The sequence below is a fragment of the Mustela erminea genome, chromosome 2 (genome assembly GCF_009829155.1).
Source record: "Mustela erminea isolate mMusErm1 chromosome 2, mMusErm1.Pri, whole genome shotgun sequence".
NCBI lineage: Eukaryota > Metazoa > Chordata > Mammalia > Carnivora > Mustelidae > Mustela > Mustela erminea.
In genome coordinates this window covers 69,694,254-69,712,411 of record NC_045615.1, presented here as the reverse complement: position 1 = coordinate 69,712,411, position 18,158 = coordinate 69,694,254, and the positions used below count along the sequence as shown (strand labels likewise).

General features: G+C 38.7%; 1 protein-coding gene across 50 annotated transcripts in view; it reads right to left on the bottom strand.

Moving 5' to 3' along the window:
- The window catches only part of ANK2 (ankyrin 2), a 664,974-nt gene that overhangs the window by 144,578 nt on the left and 502,238 nt on the right, over window positions 1-18,158 (bottom strand). The window lies entirely within an intron of this gene.

Sequence of the window (18,158 nt, the reverse complement as noted above, 5' to 3'; positions counted from 1 at the left end):
TCGAGTATCCTAATATAATCCTATAACATAATCAAATTCTCACTATAGGTAGTGTATTTATAAAATATTTATGTAATATCATCTGCATTTATTAATTCATAAACTATGTAAACAGACCACCATTATCTCGAATGCACACAGTTTAGCTAGCACCTTTAAACGTATAAATTGATTGCTCATTCCAGAATGTCTGGGAGTGATTGCAAATCTGACTGAAAAAAAAAAAAAAAAAAAAACCAACAACCCTATATTTCAGTATTCCAGTTAAAGTGGGATGGTTTATCTTGCACATCTGAACTATTTTTTAAAGCTGTTCTGAAATTCTATCATTAATTCCTATATTCATTTGTTCAGTTATTTACTAAAATCTGACCACTGTAGCTGGGATATCACTGGGATAACAGTAATAAGACAGACATCTGCCCTCATGAAGCATATACTATGGTAATATTATAACAATATTGTGTAGTCATAGTTTTTAAAAAAAATCACTGAAATTATATAACTTGAGTTTAAAATTAAGTTTATTTTTTTAAAAAATTTTTAAAATTTATTTAACTGAGATCACAAGTAGGCAGAGAGGCAGGCGGGGTGGGGGGTGGGGAGGCAGGCTACCCGCTGAGCAGAGAGCCAGATTTGGGGGTGGGGAGGGCGCTCCATCCCAGGATCCTGGGATCATGACCTGAGCTTAAGGCAGAGGCTTTAACCCACTGAGTCACCCATGCGCCCCTAAAATTAAGTTTAAACTGACAATTTTTTAAATCAGATCCTTTGCAATAGGTAATACCTCATGTAAAAAAAAAAATAAAGCTTTGGAAGAACAAAATATAAAACTTGAAGTAATTCATAAACTCTCCAATCTAATAATTCTCTCAAAACAACGTCAGAGTCTTAAATGTTGTTGATTCCCTTAAAAATTCCACAGATTAATGAGAATAAGCAAAACACAAATGAGACTTCAGGGATTTTCAAAAAATTAAAAGGAGAAAAATAACTATTTTGAAAACTTCTTCTGTAGGCATTGCATAAGTGTGGAAACATTATTTAAAATGGCCAAGACCCAGCAAATATAAAAATCCAGAGTATACAAGTAGAACAAGAAAAGACATTTTAAATTTGATTATAAAGAAAATCTGCAGGCTTCAAGTGGAGGAGGAAATTTTAAAACCGAGAAATACTGTAAGAGGAATGAATTGACAATTTTGTAGGATTCAGGAATAACTTGCTGGCTGGATAGCATATTTTTTAAGACACAGCAAACAGGTGAAATCTTGGGTATTTTAAGAACACTGAAGAGGTGGCGGAAGGACAGAATTAGAGATTCAAAGGAAGGGAAAGCCAGTGAGGATGGTTAAAAACAATGAGTGGGTGTGGGATGGAGCTCTTTCATGACAAGTAAAAGGCAGGATGCAAAAAAAAAATAAAAAATAAAAAATAAAGAAAAAGAACTTTTAATAGAATAAAACAATTTGCTTACATGTTTTCCTCTGACAGAATCTTGTGTATAGATCAGGAGAAAGGGAGATGGACTGTGGTTGCCAAATCAATAGGGGAAAGAAATGTACCTTTCTTTGGCTCCTGTCCTGGGTCCTGCGCTCTAGACAGGCCTCCTCTAGCTGAGCAGGGCTGGGGATCTGGGGGCCCAGGGGGACATGCCCACCCTGGTCCTACAGCTTCCCTGTGTCCAGACCAAACACAGGCACGCAGCTACCCATAATCCTTGCTTATGTAGCCAACTGTGTGGTGGCAGTTCTAACTCAGACTCCATCTTTGGGTTCATTCTCTCAAGGATCTGCTGCCATGCCCACCCTGTGACAGACTGACTAATACTCCTCAAATCCGCCCTCATCTTAATCCCTGGAAGTTGTAAATGTTACCTTATATGGCAAAAGGAACTTTGCAGATGTGACTAAATTAAGGATCTCAAGGTGAGGAGATTATCCTGGATTGTCCAGTTGGGTATAATGGAATCATAGGGTTTTTAAAGAGGGGGAGGCAGAAGGTCAGAGAGGAGAGAAGACGCTATATGGCTGGCTTTGGAGATGGAAGGAAGGGACATGATCCATCCACATGATGCTCGTGTGGTATGGATGGAGCCAGGGATGGGCCAGGAGGAGGAACCGGCTGCAGACCCGGGTTTAGAATCCACACACCCCCAGCCACAATCCTGCTTGGAACTCCAAGGTATCCAAGAAGTCTAATTTTGGACACATCTTGTTGTTAAAAAGATATATTTGTCAATGTAGAAAGATAAGAGATACATATGTAACAGCTTGATGTACAGCTTTTAATTTTAAAAAAGTGTATTGTAAGTGTCTTTCTCACTCCGGTCCTGGGCCCTGGAAGTGCTAATAGTGGGCTAGTGGTAGAGAGAGAAAAGGGGGGAATATCCACAAACAGTACATGGGAGTGGGAAGAAGGGCAGTGACAGACAAACATTCAGGATCTTGGTTAGGGTATACCATGAATCACATTTGTGCTTTGGGACACAAGGGCTTTCAGCAGTGTGTGTGTGGGGGGTGGGGGGGATGTATATATGAAGAATGATAAAAATAATTTATTGAACTTCTGCTAACGGCCATTCACTGTGAGAGATGCTTTGAATATGTCACCTCAAATTACATTGATCATGTGTTTCTGTTTGCCTGGGACTATCTAAATTTATGTATAGTATCCTGGAGTAATTATTAATAGCATCTCAGTTTGGATGATAAATTAAATGGCCTAATAGTATCCTTAATACTAAGAATAATGCTGCAACCTTGGTACTCTTAGCTGTACTTTTTTTTTTTTTTTTTTTAAAGTAAACTCTACCCCCAGTGTGGGGCTCAAACTCATGACTCCGGTATTAAGAGTCATATGTTCCATCGACTGAGCTGGCCAGGTGCCCTTATCATCCCCATTTGGAATGAGGTAACTGACGGGGCACCTGGGTGGCTCAGTTGGCTAAGCGGCAGCCTTGGGCTCAGGTCATGATCCTGGAGTCTCAGGATTGAGTCCTGCATGGGGCTCCCCACTCTCTCTCAATAATAAATCCTCTCTCTCTCTCTCAAATTAATAAATAAAATATATAAAATCTTTTAAAAAAATGAAATGAGGTACTGAGGCTCAGACATTTGGGTAACTTGGCCAAAATCTCAAAGCTAACAAGTGAACCGAAACTTGTTTGTTGTTAACAGACAGAAACCACTCATGAATAGTCTTCTTCCCTATAAAAGTTGGGACTTGATCCCACAGATGTGCGATCCTCAGCCTGGCTCTGTGACAGAATCTCCTGAGGAAATGTGTAAGAATGCCTAGGCACCACCCTGTCCCCTACTGAACTGGAGTCTCCATGTATGAAGCCAAAGCACCAGCAATTTTTTTTAAAAGCTCAGTTTTTGAAATTACCTGAAGAACACTGTTAGAGGTGATGCAGAACAACTGAATGGTTTGGGGCAGGAGGCACTGTGATCACATCTGCATTTCAGAGAGTCCACCCTGTTGAACAGAGTGGACCATATCTACTCTGGTTTGGAGTGGTAGAAAACAAGAATGAAAGGAAGGGGATAATCAGCTTTTGTAGTATCTGGAACTGTGTATTTAAAAGATTAAGGAACAGGAGCCAAGACAACATCTTGGCTAGGTGAGGGAGGGAGCTATTTACTATTACCAAATATGTGAAGTGAGAAGGCGATAAAGACTTACCACAGGTGCTAAAGATGTGGGAAATTACCCTTTCCTAACTCACTGATGCTACTTCACAAGAAAGACTTGGCCTGAGAATGTGAAACCTGCCTCTGGGTAATTGGGACAGGGCATGGCAACATGTTAACAGCATCGTACATTTTATAGGAAGGCTTTTATCTCTGCATATAAATAGGTTAACAACACAGGATTCCTGGCCTATGTTCATACATGCAGGCGCTTTCCAATGTATTATATCTATATTCTTTCTAAAGTAGTCTGGCTGCATATAGGGACAAAAGTATATGTATTTTCTCCCTGTTTGTATAAGAAAGTCAAGGACATCTACAACCTGGGCTGATACTTGGAAGATGCTAACGACCACAAAATCACCAGCTGTTGTATTAGTTTCAGTATGACCAACAGGTGCCTCTACCAACTGGTTATTAAATATTTTGAACATTATTCCTCTCCATAGCAAATTATTATTTGTCATTCATTTATATTTATTCAACAAAAATATGTTTGGTGGCTCTTTACCACCAGGCATTGGGTTTACCATAGTGATTCAGAGATGAAAGGAAAAGTCCCTGTTAATTAGGAGCTCACAGTCCAGAGGCTGAGAAGGACAAGTAATCTGTTACAGTTCAGTGAACTCACATAGAATTAGTTTCTTTAAAAAAAAAAAATTATAGAAGTGGGGTGTCTGGGTAGCTCAGTCAGTTAAGCAATCGACCCTCAGGTCATGATCTCAGAGTCCTGAGTTCAAGCCTTGTCTTGAGCTCCATGCTGGGTGTGGAGCTTACTTGAAAAGAAAGAAAGAAAGAGGGTACCTTGGTGGCTCAGTGGGTTAAGCCTCTGCCTTCAGCTCAGGTCATGATCTCAGAGTCCTGAGATCAAGCCCCACATCGGGCTCTCTGCTCAGCAGGAAGCCTGCTTCTCCCTTTCTCTCTGCCTGCCTCTCTGCCTACTTGTGATCTCTGTCTGTCAAATAAATAAATAAAAATCTTAAAAAAAAAAAAAAGAAAAGAAAAGAAATAAAGAAAGGAGAGGGGAGGGAAAGGGAAGGGAAAAGAAAAGAAGGAGGGAGAGGAAAGAGGAGGAGGAGGAGAAGGAGAAGAAAAAGAAGCTGTTACATGAGAGGTTTAAAGAGAACGTTGAAGGGAAAAGAATTAAGCTGGATGAGGAAATTATATCCAAAGGAAGTCACTAGGAGTGACATTTGGGAGACACGGTGAGTGATTTGGTTTGAACTGAATCACGAAAGCTGACGTTAGGCATAGAAACAGGAAAGGGATTTCAAACATCGGAAACCCCATGAGAAAACACTGAACATCTAGGGATCGGCAAATAATTCAGTGTGACTAGGAGGAGGAGGAGGCTGAGACAAGCAGGGATCAGTTCCCATGTGCCACGCTAAGGAGTCTGAATTTTATTCTGAAGCCTCGAGAATCATGGTTTTAAGCTGAAGTTTGGCATGATTACATTTTCATTTTAAAGAGATGAACTGCCAGGATTGGGGAGGAATTGGAAAATGGCCAGAGTATACTCTGGAAAAGTAGAAATAAGACTTTCGTAATAATCCAGCTGAGAAGTAAGGATTAGGAATATTAATTTGATTTTGGTATTTAAAAATGTGATTACATATAATTATTTATGTATTTATATTCTACTTAAAGATTAAAAGTGGTTTTACTTTATATGATTGATCATCTTTGATTAAATTTCTGATTTATTGAGAATTTATAACAGTTTTCTTCAAATCCAGAAATTATGCTGTGTTTCAAGAATTCAACTACATATAATATTACAAAATAAGCTTTTCCTGTTTTCACTAGTGATATAACTACAAACCAGTAATCAGATTTTTCCCACTGGTGAGAATTTCGTTAGGTAATTGGATTATCTGGGAAAATGGAATGAACGTGAACTAATATTTATATATCTACCTATCAACTGTGGATTTATTGAAGCTTTTCAGAACATTAAAAATCAAATATCAACCTATTGATATTTGTATGTCATTTTTTTTAAGATTTTATTTATTTATTTGTCAGAGACAGAGGGAGAGAGAGCGAGTGAGCACAGGCAGACAGAGAGGCAGACAGAGGCAGAGGAAGAAGCAGGTTCCCTGCCGAGCAAGGAGCCCGATGTGGGACTTGATCCCAGGACCCTGGGATCACGACCTGAGCCGAAGGCAGCTGCTTAACCAACTGAGCCACCCAGGCATCCCTTTGTATGTCATTTCATAGAAATTATACAGAGACAAATAATGTCCATAAGCAAAGTAATGAATGGTTTAGAATCAGTGTTTCGAAAAAAGACCAAAATTCTAAGAACTATCATCATTACCAATTTTTAATATTCTTAACTTTTCAGACTTCATTTTGTCAGCACATATAACCTTATTCTTTTTTCTCAGACAAATGAAGATTAATTGGATGACTCGAAATGACTGATCATATAAAATTAATTTTAATCTTAACTGGAGTCAATGTTACCATTCATTTCAGAGGGTCTTTTTTTTTTTAAACAGGGCTAATTTTTTTTTTTAAGATTTTATTTATTTATTTGACAAACAGAGATCACAAGTAGGCAGAGAGGCAGACAGAGAGAGAGGGGGAAGCAGGCTCTCCACTGAGCAGAGAGCCCTATGCGGGGCTTGATCCCAGGACCCTGAGATCATGACCTGAGCTGAAAGCAGAGGCTTTAACCCATTGAGCCACCCAGGTGCCCATCAGAGGGCCTTTTTGATAGGGTCAAGTTTATTCTATAGTTTTTCCCCTCGGACTGGATGAGGTGTCTTAAGAGAAACAAATATAAATACAATACTGTTTCTGTCCTCATGAGCAGAAGATATAACAGAGTTCACAGAATACATGTATATAGAATTATCTGTAGCTCCATGTAATACTCTTGCATGTTACATATATATGTAAAGTATATGTCCATATATGTGAAATGTATATATGTAAAGTATATATTGCATATGCATAAAGTACCTTTCTTCATAGTATTAATTGCTCACTCTTTAGTGCTCTGATAGCATTTTCTTTGTGCTTCTTTTGGCATTAGTATACACTGAGCCAGTTTTATATATATACAATTTTATATACTAAAGAGTAAGCAGTTAATAACCTAATAACAAATCTTGAAATCTAATAACAAATCTCGTGAATAGTGAAAAACAGTAAGCAAAATTACCCAACCTGAGTAAAAGCCAATGCAGGAATGCATCTTGATGAGAATTTTTAAAGGTCTAAAAATTATTTTAAAAAAGTAATCAAAGATCTCTTAACCAGACAATATTATAGAAAACTGCAATTCACATTACTACCTAGGTAAGGTATACCTTAGGTAATTTCACAGATCAATCATAAACTAAGAGAGTGGAAAGTGATTATGGAAATTTCAAATAGCCTATCTCTGTACCAACTTATTGTTATTTGACTTGTTCTTACTTTTGGTCTTATGTTGCCAAAGTTATCAAGTATATTTTAATGACTAAAAGAAACTGTCCTATTTTCCTAGATGAAAATGTCATAGCTGAAAGGGAACACATCATTTTACAGTTGAGGAAATTTTAACCCAGAGATGGAGCAGACCACCAACTGGACTGACTAGCTGCGTAGATTAAGGAGACAACAATAGATAAATGGACACAGCTGATGGAAGGATGCTTGGAAACTCTTACCTTTTCCTTCTCATCTTTCAGACCTTGAAACAAGAATCACCCTCTTGAAGAGGCCTGATTCAGTGCCATAACAATGCTCAGCACATAGTAGATGTTCAATAAATATTTGTTAAATGGGCAAAGCTTAACTCCCCTTCCTTTGAATGTGGGCCAACTTAGCCAAGTAACTTGGGCTAATTCACTTCCAGTGCATTGATTATGGTGGAAATATTGTGTAAGACTTTGAGGCTAGGGTTTAAAAGTCATTGCTCTAGGAGGAGGAGTCAAGATGGCGGAGAAGTAGCAGGCTGAGACTACTTCAGCTAGCCGGAGATCAGCTAGATAGCTTATCTAAAGATTGCAAACACCTGAAAATCCATTGGCAGATCGAAGAGAAGAAGAACAGCAATTCTGGAAACAGAAAAACAACCACTTTCTGAAAGGTAGGACCGGCGGAGAAGTGAATCCAAAGCGACAGGAAGATAGACCCCGGGGGGAGGGGCCGGCTCCCGGCAAGCGGCGGAGCAACGGCGCACAAAATCAGGACTTTTAAAAGTCTGTTCCGCTGAGGGACATCGCTCCAGAGGCTAAACCAGGGCGAAGCCCACGCGGGGTCAGCGTGGACTCAGGTCCCGCAGGGTCACAGAAGGATGGGGGTGTCTGAGTGTCGCAGAGCTTGCGGGTATTGGAACGGGAAAGCCGGCTACAGAGACAGAGCCGACAGTAAGCTCGCAGCTCAGTGTTACCTTGAACCGGTCGCAGGCTCGGTGAGCTCGGAACGCGGCCGGAGGTCAGGCAGACGGGAGTAACTGGGCGCTGTTCTCTGAGGGCGCACTGAGGAGTGGGGCCCGAGCTCTCGGCTCCTCGGGGCGGGAGACCAGGAGGCTGCCATTTGTATTCCCATCCTCCGGAACTCTACGGAAAGCGCTCAGGGAACAAAAGCTCCTGAAAGCAAACCCGAGCGGATTACTCACCCCGGCCCCTGTTAAGGGCGGTGCAATTCCGCCTGGGGCAAAGACACTTGAGAATCACTACAACAGGCCCCTCCCCCAGAAGATCAACAAGAAATCCAGCCGAGACCAAGTTCACCTACCAAGGAGTACGGTTTCAATACCAAGGAGAGCAGCAGAATTCCAGAGGAGGAGAAAGCAAAGCACGGAACTCATGGCTTTTTCCCTGTGATTTTTTTTTAGTCTTGCAGTTAATTTAATTTTTTTCTTTTTCATTTTTTGTTTTTTTTCTCGCCTTCTGGTAAAATTTTTTTTTAACTTTTATCTTTTTCTTTTTTAACGTTTTTTAACTAGTTTATCTAATATATATGTTTTCTCTTTTTTATATTTTTCTTTATTTGTTTTCTTTTTTTTTAATTCTTTTCTTTTCTTTTTTTTTCTTTTTTCTTTTTTTTTCTTTCTTCCTTTTTGAACCTCTTTTTATCCCCTTTCTCCCCCCTCACGATTTGGGATCTCTTCTAATTGGTTAAAGCATATTTTCCTGGGGTTGTTGCCACCCTTTTAGTATTTTACTTGCTCCTTCATATACTCTTATCTGGACAAAATGACAAGACGGAAAAATTCAACACAAAAAAAAAAAAACAAGAGGCAGAACCGAAGGCTAGGGACCTAATCAATACAGACATTGGTAATATGTCAGATCTAGAGTTCAGAATGACAATTCTCAAGGTTCTAGCCGGGCTCGAAAAAGGCATGGAAGATATTAGAGAAACCCTCTAGAGAGATATAAAAGCCCTTTCTGGAGAAATAAAAGAACTAAAATCTAACCAAGTTGAAATCAAAAAAGCTATTAATGAGGTGCAATCAAAAATGGAGGCTCTCACTGCTAGGATAAATGAGGCAGAAGAAAGAATTAGTGATATAGAAGATCAAATGACAGAGAATAAAGAAGCTGAGCAAAAGAGGGACAAACAGCTACTGGACCACAAGGGGAGAATTCGAGAGATAAGTGACACCATAAGACGAAACAACATTAGAATAATTGGGATTCCAGAAGAAGAAGAAAGAGAGAGGGGAGCAGAAGGTATACTGGAGAGAATTATTGGGGAGAACTTCCCCAATATGGCAAAGGGAACGAGCATCAAAATTCAGGAGGTACAGAGAACGCCCCTCAAAATCAATAAGAATAGGCCCACACCCCGTCACCTAATAGTAAAATTGACAAGTCTCAGTGACAAAGAGAAAATCCTGAAAGCAGCCCGGGAAAATAAGTCTGTAACGTACAATGGTAAAAATATTAGATTGGCAGCAGACTTATCCACAGAGACCTGGCAGGCCAGAAAGAGCTGGCATGATATTTTCAGAGCACTAAACGAGAAAAACATGCAGTCAAGAATACTATATCCAGCCAGGCTATCATTGAAAATAGAAGGAGAGATTAAAACCTTCCAGGACAAACAAAAACTGAAAGAATTTGCAAACACCAAACCGGCTCTACAGGAAATATTGAAAGGGGTCCTCTAAGCAAAGAGAGAGCCTACAAGTGGTAGATCAGAAAGGAACAGAGACCATATACAGTAACAGTCACCTTACAGGCAATACAATGGCACTAAATTCATATCTCTCAATAGTTACCCTGAATGTGAATGGGCTAAATGCCCCTGTCAAAAGACACAGGGTATCAGAATGGATAAAAAAACAAAACCCATCTATATGTTGCCTCCAAGAAATTCATTTTAAGCCCGAAGACACCTCCAGATTTAAAGTGAGGGGGTGGAAAAGAATTTACCATGCTAATGGACATCAGAAGAAAGCAGGAGTGGCAATCCTTATATCAGATCAATTAGATTTTAAGCCAAAGACTATAATAAGAGATGAGGAGGGACACTATATCATACTCAAAGGGTCTGTCCAACAAGAAGATTTAACAATTTTAAATATCTATGCCCCCAACGTGGGAGCAGCCAACTATATAAACCAATTAATAACAAAATCAAAGAAACACATCAACAATAATACAATAATAGTAGGGGACTTTAATACTCCCCTCATTGAAATGGACAGATCATCCAAGCAAAAGATCAGCAAGGAAATAAAGGCCTTAAACGACACACTGGACCAGATGGACATCACAGATATATTCAGAACATTTCATCCCAAAGCAACAGAATACACATTCTTCTCTAGTGCACATGGAACATTCTCCAGAATAGATCACATCCTTGGTCCTAAATCAGGACTCAACCGGTATCAAAAGATTGGGATCATTCCCTGCATATTTTCAGACCACAATGCTCTAAAGCTAGAACTCAACCACAAAAGGAAGTTTGAAAAGAACCCAAATACATGGAGACTAAACAGCATCCTTCTAAAGAATGAATGGGTCAACCGGGAAATTAAAGAAGAATTGAAAAAAATCATGGAAACAAATGATAATGAAAACACAACGGTTCAAAATCTGTGGGACACAACAAAGGCAGTCCTGAGAGGAAAATACATAGTGGTACAAGCCTTTCTCAAGAGACAAGAAAGGTCTCAGGTACACAACCTAACCCTACACCTAAAGGAGCAGGAGAAAGAACAAGAAAGAAACCCTAAGCCCAGCAGGAGAAGAGAAATCATAAAGATCAGAGCAGAAATCAATGAAATAGAAACCAAAAAAACAATAGAACAAATCAATGAAACTAGGAGCTGGTTCTTTGAAAGAATTAATAAAATTGATAAACCCCTGGCCCGACTTATCAAAAAGAAAAGAGAAAGGACCCAAATAAATAAAATCATGAATGAAAGAGGAGAGATCACAACTAACACCAAAGAAATACAAACTGTTATAAGAACATACTATCAGCAACTCTACGCCAATAAATTTGACAATCTGGAAGAAACGGATACATTCCTAGACATATAAACTACCACAACTGAACCAGGAAGAAATAGAAAGCCTGAATAGACCCATAACCAGTAAGGAGATTGAAACAGTCATTAAAAATCTCCAAACAAACAAAAGCCCAGGGCCAGATGGTTTCCCGGGGGAATTCTACCAAACATTTAAAGAAGAACTAATTCCTATTCTCCTGAAACTGTTCCAAAAGATAGAAATGGAAGGAAAACTTCCAAACTCATTTTATGAGGCCAGCATCACCTTGATCCCAAAACCAGACAAGGATCCCATCAAAAAAGAGAGCTATAGACCAATATCCTTGATGAACACAGATGCGAAAATACTCAACAAAATACTAGCCAATAGGATTCAACAGTACGTTAAAAGGATTATTCACCACGACCAAGTGGGATTTATTCCAGGGCTGCAAGGTTGGTTCAACATCCGCAAATCAGTCAATGTGATACAACACATCAATAAAAGAAAGAACAAGAACCATATGATACTCTCAATAGATGCTGAAAAAGCATTTGACAAAGTACAGCATCCCTTCCTGATCAAAACTCTTCAAAGTGTAGGGATAGAGGGCACATACCTCAATATCATCAAAGCCATCTATGAAAAACCCACCGCAAATATCATTCTCAATGGAGAAAAACTGAAAGCTTTTCCGCTAAGGTCAGGAACACGGCAGGGATGTCCATTATCACCACTGCTATTCAACATAGTACTAGAGGTCCTAGCCTCAGCAATCAGACAACAAAAGGAAATTAAAGGCATCCAAATCGACAAAGAAGTCAAATTATCACTCTTCACGGATGATATGATACTATATGTGGAAAACCCAAAAGACTCCACTCCAAAACTGCTAAAACTTGTACAGGAATTCAGTAAAGTGTCAGGATATAAAATCAATGCACAGAAATCAGTTGCATTTCTCTACACCAACAGCAAGACAGAAGAAAGAGAAATTAAGGAGTCAATCCCATTTACAATTGCACCCAAAACCATAAGATACCTAGGAATAAACCTAAACAAAGAGGCTAAGAATCTATACTCAGAAAACTGTAAAGTACTCATGAAAGAAATTGAGGAAGACACAAAGAAATGGAAAAATGCTCCATGCTCCTGGATTGGAAGAATAAATATTGTGAAAATGTCTATGCTACCTAAAGCAATCTACACATTTAATGCAATTCCTATCAAAGTACCATCCATCTTTTTCAAAGAAATGGAACAAATAATTCTAAAATTTATATGGAACCAGAAAAGACCTCGAATAGCCAAAGGGATATTGAAAAAGAAAGCCAACGTTGGTGGCATCACAATTCCGGACTTCAAGCTCTATTACAAAGCTGTCATCATCAAGACAGCATGGTACTGGCACACAAACAGACACATAGATCAATGGAACAGAATAGAGAGCCCAGAAATAGACCCTCAACTCTACAGTCAACTAATCTTCGACAAAGCAGGAAAGAATGTCCAATGGAAAAAAGACAGCCTCTTCAATAAATGGTGCTGGGAAAACTGGACAGCCACATGCAGAAAAATGAAATTGGACCATTTCCTTACACCACACACAAAAATAGACTCAAAATGGATGAAGGACCTCAATGTGCGAAAGGAATCCATCAAAATCCTTGAGGAGAACACAGGCAGCAACCTCTTCGACCTCAGCCGCAGCAACATCTTCCTAGGAACAACGCCAAAGGCAAGGGAAGCAAGGGCAAAAATGAACTATTGGGATTTCATCAAGATCAAAAGCTTTTGCACAGCAAAGGAAACAGTTAACAAAATCAAAAGACAACTGACAGAATGGGAGAAGATATTTGCAAACGACATATCAGATAAAGGACTAGTGTCCAGAATCTATAAAGAACTTAGCAAACTCAACACCCAAAGAACAAATAATCCAATCAAGAAATGGGCAGAGGACATGAACAGACATTTCTGCAAAGAAGACATCCAGATGGCCAACAGACACATGAAAAAGTGCTCCATATCATTCGGCATCAGGGAAATACAAATCAAAACCACAATGAGATATCACCTCACACCAGTCAGAATGGCTAAAATCAACAAATCAGGAAATGACAGATGCTGGCGAGGATGCAGAGACAGGGGAACCCTCCTACACTGTTGGTGGGAATGCAAGCTGGTGCAGCTACTCTGGAAAACAGCATGGAGGTTCCTCAAAATGTTGAAAATAGAACTGCCCTATGACCCAGCAATTGCACTATTGGGTATTTACCCTAAAGATACAAACGTAGTGATCCAAAGGGGCACGTGCACCCGAATGTTTATAGCAGCAATGTCCACAATAGCCAAACTATGGAAAGAACCTAGATGTCCATCAACCAATGAATGGATCAAGAAGATGTGGTATATATACACAATGGAATACTATGCAGCCATCAAAAGAAATGAAATCTTGCCATTTGCGACAACATGGATGGAACTAGAGCGTATCATGCTTAGCGAAATAAGTCAAGCAGAGAAAGACAACTATCATATGATCTCCCTGATATGAGGAAGTGGTGATGCAACATGGGGGCTTAAGTGGGTAGGAGAAGAATAAATGAAACAAGATGGGAATGGGAGGGAGACAAACCATAAGTGACTCTTAATCTCACAAAACAAACTGAGGGTTGCTGGGGGGAGGGGGTTTGGGAGAAGGGGGTGGGATTATGGACATTGGGGAGGGTATGTGCTTTGGTGAGTGCTGTGAAGTGTGTAAACCTGGTGATTCACAGACCTGTACCCCTGGGGATAAAAATATATGTTTATAAAAAAAAAAAAAAGTCATTGCTCTATTGCCTTACCCTCTTTTGGATCACCTGCTCTGGAGGTAATGAGCTGCCAAATCATGATGACATGCAAGCAGTCTATGGAGAGACTCAAGTGAGAAGGAATGGAGACCTCCCACCAACAACCAGCACCAACCTGCCAGCCTGCATCAACTTGCCTCCCACCAGCAACCAGTACCAAGGTGAAAAAACACACTGGTAGTGAATCCTCCAGCCCCACGAAAGCCTTCAGGTGGTCAACATTTTCATCCCAACGTCATGAGTGACACTGAGCCATGATTACATAGCTAAACCACTACTAAATTCCTGATTCACAGAAACTATTATGATAATAATGTTTATTGCTATTTTAAGCCATATATTTAGAGATGATTTGTTACACAGCAACTGGTAGCTAATACATGTCCAACAAGGTCATACATGATCTGACCATGGTCTCTCTACTGTGTCAATCATACCTCTTACTACTCATACTTTACATTGCTTCCTTTCTCTTTAGGAAAGGAATTCATATCCTAGACAGTTATTTTCAAGTAACTTTGTGAAACACAAAGACAAAGCAATGGAAGTCATGTGTTACCCTACTTTATAGTATTTTGCAACTGGATAAGATTAAGTCTTTACATTATAAGAAGGAATAAATTCAGGATGTCTGGGGCAGGTGGGGGGCTCTGTTGGTTAAGCATCTACCTTCAGCTCAGGTCATGATCCCAGGGTCCTGGCATTGAGTCCCACATTGGGCTCCTTGCTCAGCCAGGAGCCTGCTTCTCCCTCTGTCTGCCATTCTCCCTGCTTGTGTGCTCGCACTCTCTCTGACAAAAAAATAAATAAAATAGTTCTAAAAAGAGAGAAGCGAGTGAAGTAGGTCACTTGTGTGTATTTGCTTAGATGGAACAATCTACAGTCTAAGAGACTCTAAAAATTACAGCTCTAAATCTTTATAATACCCTGAATCCCATGTGCCTTTTGCCAGTTTTCTAAAAGTATTACATATAACCCTTATAGCTACTAGAAAACTGATCAACAAATTACATACCCAATTCCAAAAGTAGGAAATAGAAATGGTTACAGATAGCTCTGGGTTTGAACTTAGCAAAACTAGACTTCTCCTTTTGATGAAAGCTTATTGTCTTTTTGCAGGAAGCTTGGTGTCAAGATTTAGGTTTTTTCACAGGGTAGAATTCTTCAGCACCCATAGCCATGACATCCTAGGAAACTCTTCATCACAAGATGAAGGCTGGCATAGGTTGGTAATTACTCCTCTAGTTACCATCCCAGACACCATGTATCATCTTCCTCCAGTGAACTAGCATTATGAGAGATAAGGTTGGGAAACATTCCCAAATTATCACCCAGCTTTAAGGTCAGGATGATTCAAATTATTTCCCTAAATATATCGTAAATGCACAGCTGCAAAGGATTTACGAAAACCAATGGGTATTAATTGTAGTCACAAAAATAAAGACTATTTTGTGTACTCTGGGGGTGTACTTAGGGCAAAAGAACAAAAGATATGATTATACATTTGCTTGGTAGTGAGGAAGGCATTTTATTAATTAAAATATCATATGAATTTTCTCAGGTGATTTGAACTTAACAATTCTTTGCTAGGATTAAGATAGTACAGGTTATTTTAACCACTTTCTTCTCTCCAAAAGTCCTTTTTAATGGATTACAACTAAACTATTAAATGACATTAAAATGACTAATGCTCTAAATCTTTTGAAGGAGGTTCAACTTTATGAAGTATTTATTATGTCATCTTGTTTTATCCCCACAACCATGCTCTTAGGGTCATTTAACAGATAACGCTCCCCAGTGGCAGTCATTTACCCAAGGACATCCTCACAAATGGTGCAATTAGGGTTTGAACTCTGGAGAACTCCAAACCCCGTTCTCCTTCCATTCCCCTCAGCTCTTCCCTTCAACCGAGATCAAATTGTCACAGAGATCACCCGCGCTTTTACCTAGTAATTAGAGAATATGTCTTCTTCCATTTTCTCCTAAGCCATTCACTAGAGATAATCAGGGAAACTCTGACTAATGACAGTATTGTAATTATCATGAACTGCTTAATGAAGAATGTCCAAATGTTCTCTTGGGTGTAAGAATTTTTCCAGTGAAATAAGTAATATATCTCTGTAAAATTCAAGGAAATGAACATTCATAGGTATTAAGAAGCATGCCTTAAGTTTCACACTACTCAAAATGGGGGATTTGAAGACTACTCAAACTGGGATTTGAAGACACATATAACTAATTCTAAAGCTCATGCACTTTATACTATACTATCTTGCCATGTGCCTTAGCAATATATTTGACAGACACTATTTTATATCTGGGTATTGTTAGCAATCAGAAACACCACTGAAAATACTGTATTCAGTCTACCATAATCCCTGCTTTTCAGTTCCTCATGGATAGATAACCAAGAAAACGTGAACTATTTTACCAAACATGATTTAAGATCAGTTTTCATAGACCACAATGGAAGATTAGGACTTTTTGTACCATTGCCCCATAGTGATATTAAGAGCAAACCTTTAATATATATTCTGACATTTTTCCAGATGAGCTTGTCTTACCAATATTTCTACCCTCACCAAGTTTAATTGTACCCTTAACAATGTTGTTACTAAGCTTTGCATGTGGAAAGTCTTCCGTTTCAATTTCCCCTCTGTAACAGAGAATTTCCCTTAATCTTCTTTTCAATGCCTGGCTCAAAGTTCTCTGTGAACTTTTCCTCAACAGCATTTAGCCAATTTCCGGTTTTCCCTCTGGGATATAGTTGGTTCCATATAATTTAGTACCAAATTATATATTATCTTCTGTTATTTGCCTTTGTTTTCTGTGTGTTTGTCTTGACTTTGTATGTCGTCTATACACTTTTTAAAAGCAGCTTCCTGTCTGACATTGTTTAGAATCCTCCAAAGAAATGAGAACTCTCCTGAGGATACAATAATCACCCAATAAACAGCTGCTGACTAACAGTTTACTCTTACTTTAATTTATTCAGTTCCTGACAATTATAGAAAACTCAGATTTGTACATTTCTCCTTTATTCAAGTTTAACATTTAAAGGTACCAGGTGACTCACCACTACTGCATTCTACAAAGGAGCTGAGGTGGCTGATAATAATTTTAACTTACTCTCATATAATTCCAAAATACTGAAAGCCTTTATCTCATGTTTTACTTTGCAAAAATGAATAGATACCTCATTGAACTTTTAAGCTATAAGTGAATCATTATATTGCTTATGTCTTTGGATTTATAAACCAAAAAACAAGACGTCAAATGGACCTTTTAAGTAATCATGGAAAAAGCAAATGAATTTTTAAAGTAAAGAAAATATTAAAAAGGAAGAAAGCAAGTGAATTTATTAAAATGGAATACCCAAAATATAGTAGAGGGCATCTACCCACTACCATGCCTACCCAATATCCTTTCTCTTTTTTGATAGCATCCTGGTTTTTTCCTTAAAGTATCTATGTTTCCCCCCTATAATTCCAATGGAGCTGAATTCTTCTTTTCATCTACTAGCTCCAAGCAGCATATCAGATGACTGAAGCCAATCAACACAATCCTTTCTATTGGATACAATGACTGGTTCAAGTTTGGGCAAAAGAAGTAAAATGGTCCAATCAGTCAAATTCAGGATTCTCTTTTGGAAAGCTGGGACAAGGCTCCCTTATTTTGACTCTGAACAAGAAAAAGTATGGCTGCAATCTTAGGTCCACAAAGGAGACCAGCATAGAAAGCTTGCATTGAAGAAATCACAGCAAAGAGAAGAGAATCTGAGCCCTTAGTTATAAGTAAGCCAGTGGGAGGAAAAAACAAACAAACAAAAAAAACCTGAAACAAATCAATATACTATTGGAGTTTACTTTACCTATTTTAACTTTGTATTTATGAAAGCCAAGGAAGTCCCTTTTTTGAATTACCCAAGTACAAAGTAAGTTTTTTCTTGCCTGCAACAAGACATTCTAGTTGATACAGACATCTGTACTAAAATATAGCTTATCCTACTGTCATTTTTTTTAAATGCATTTTCTTGGTAACCTGGAATATCATAAAGTATATCATAGAAATAAAAGTATTAAAAGCAGAATTTACTCTTATGTTAAAAATGTGTTTTTCAGTAACCCTGAGATACATCTGCAGAAAAAGTATAAAAT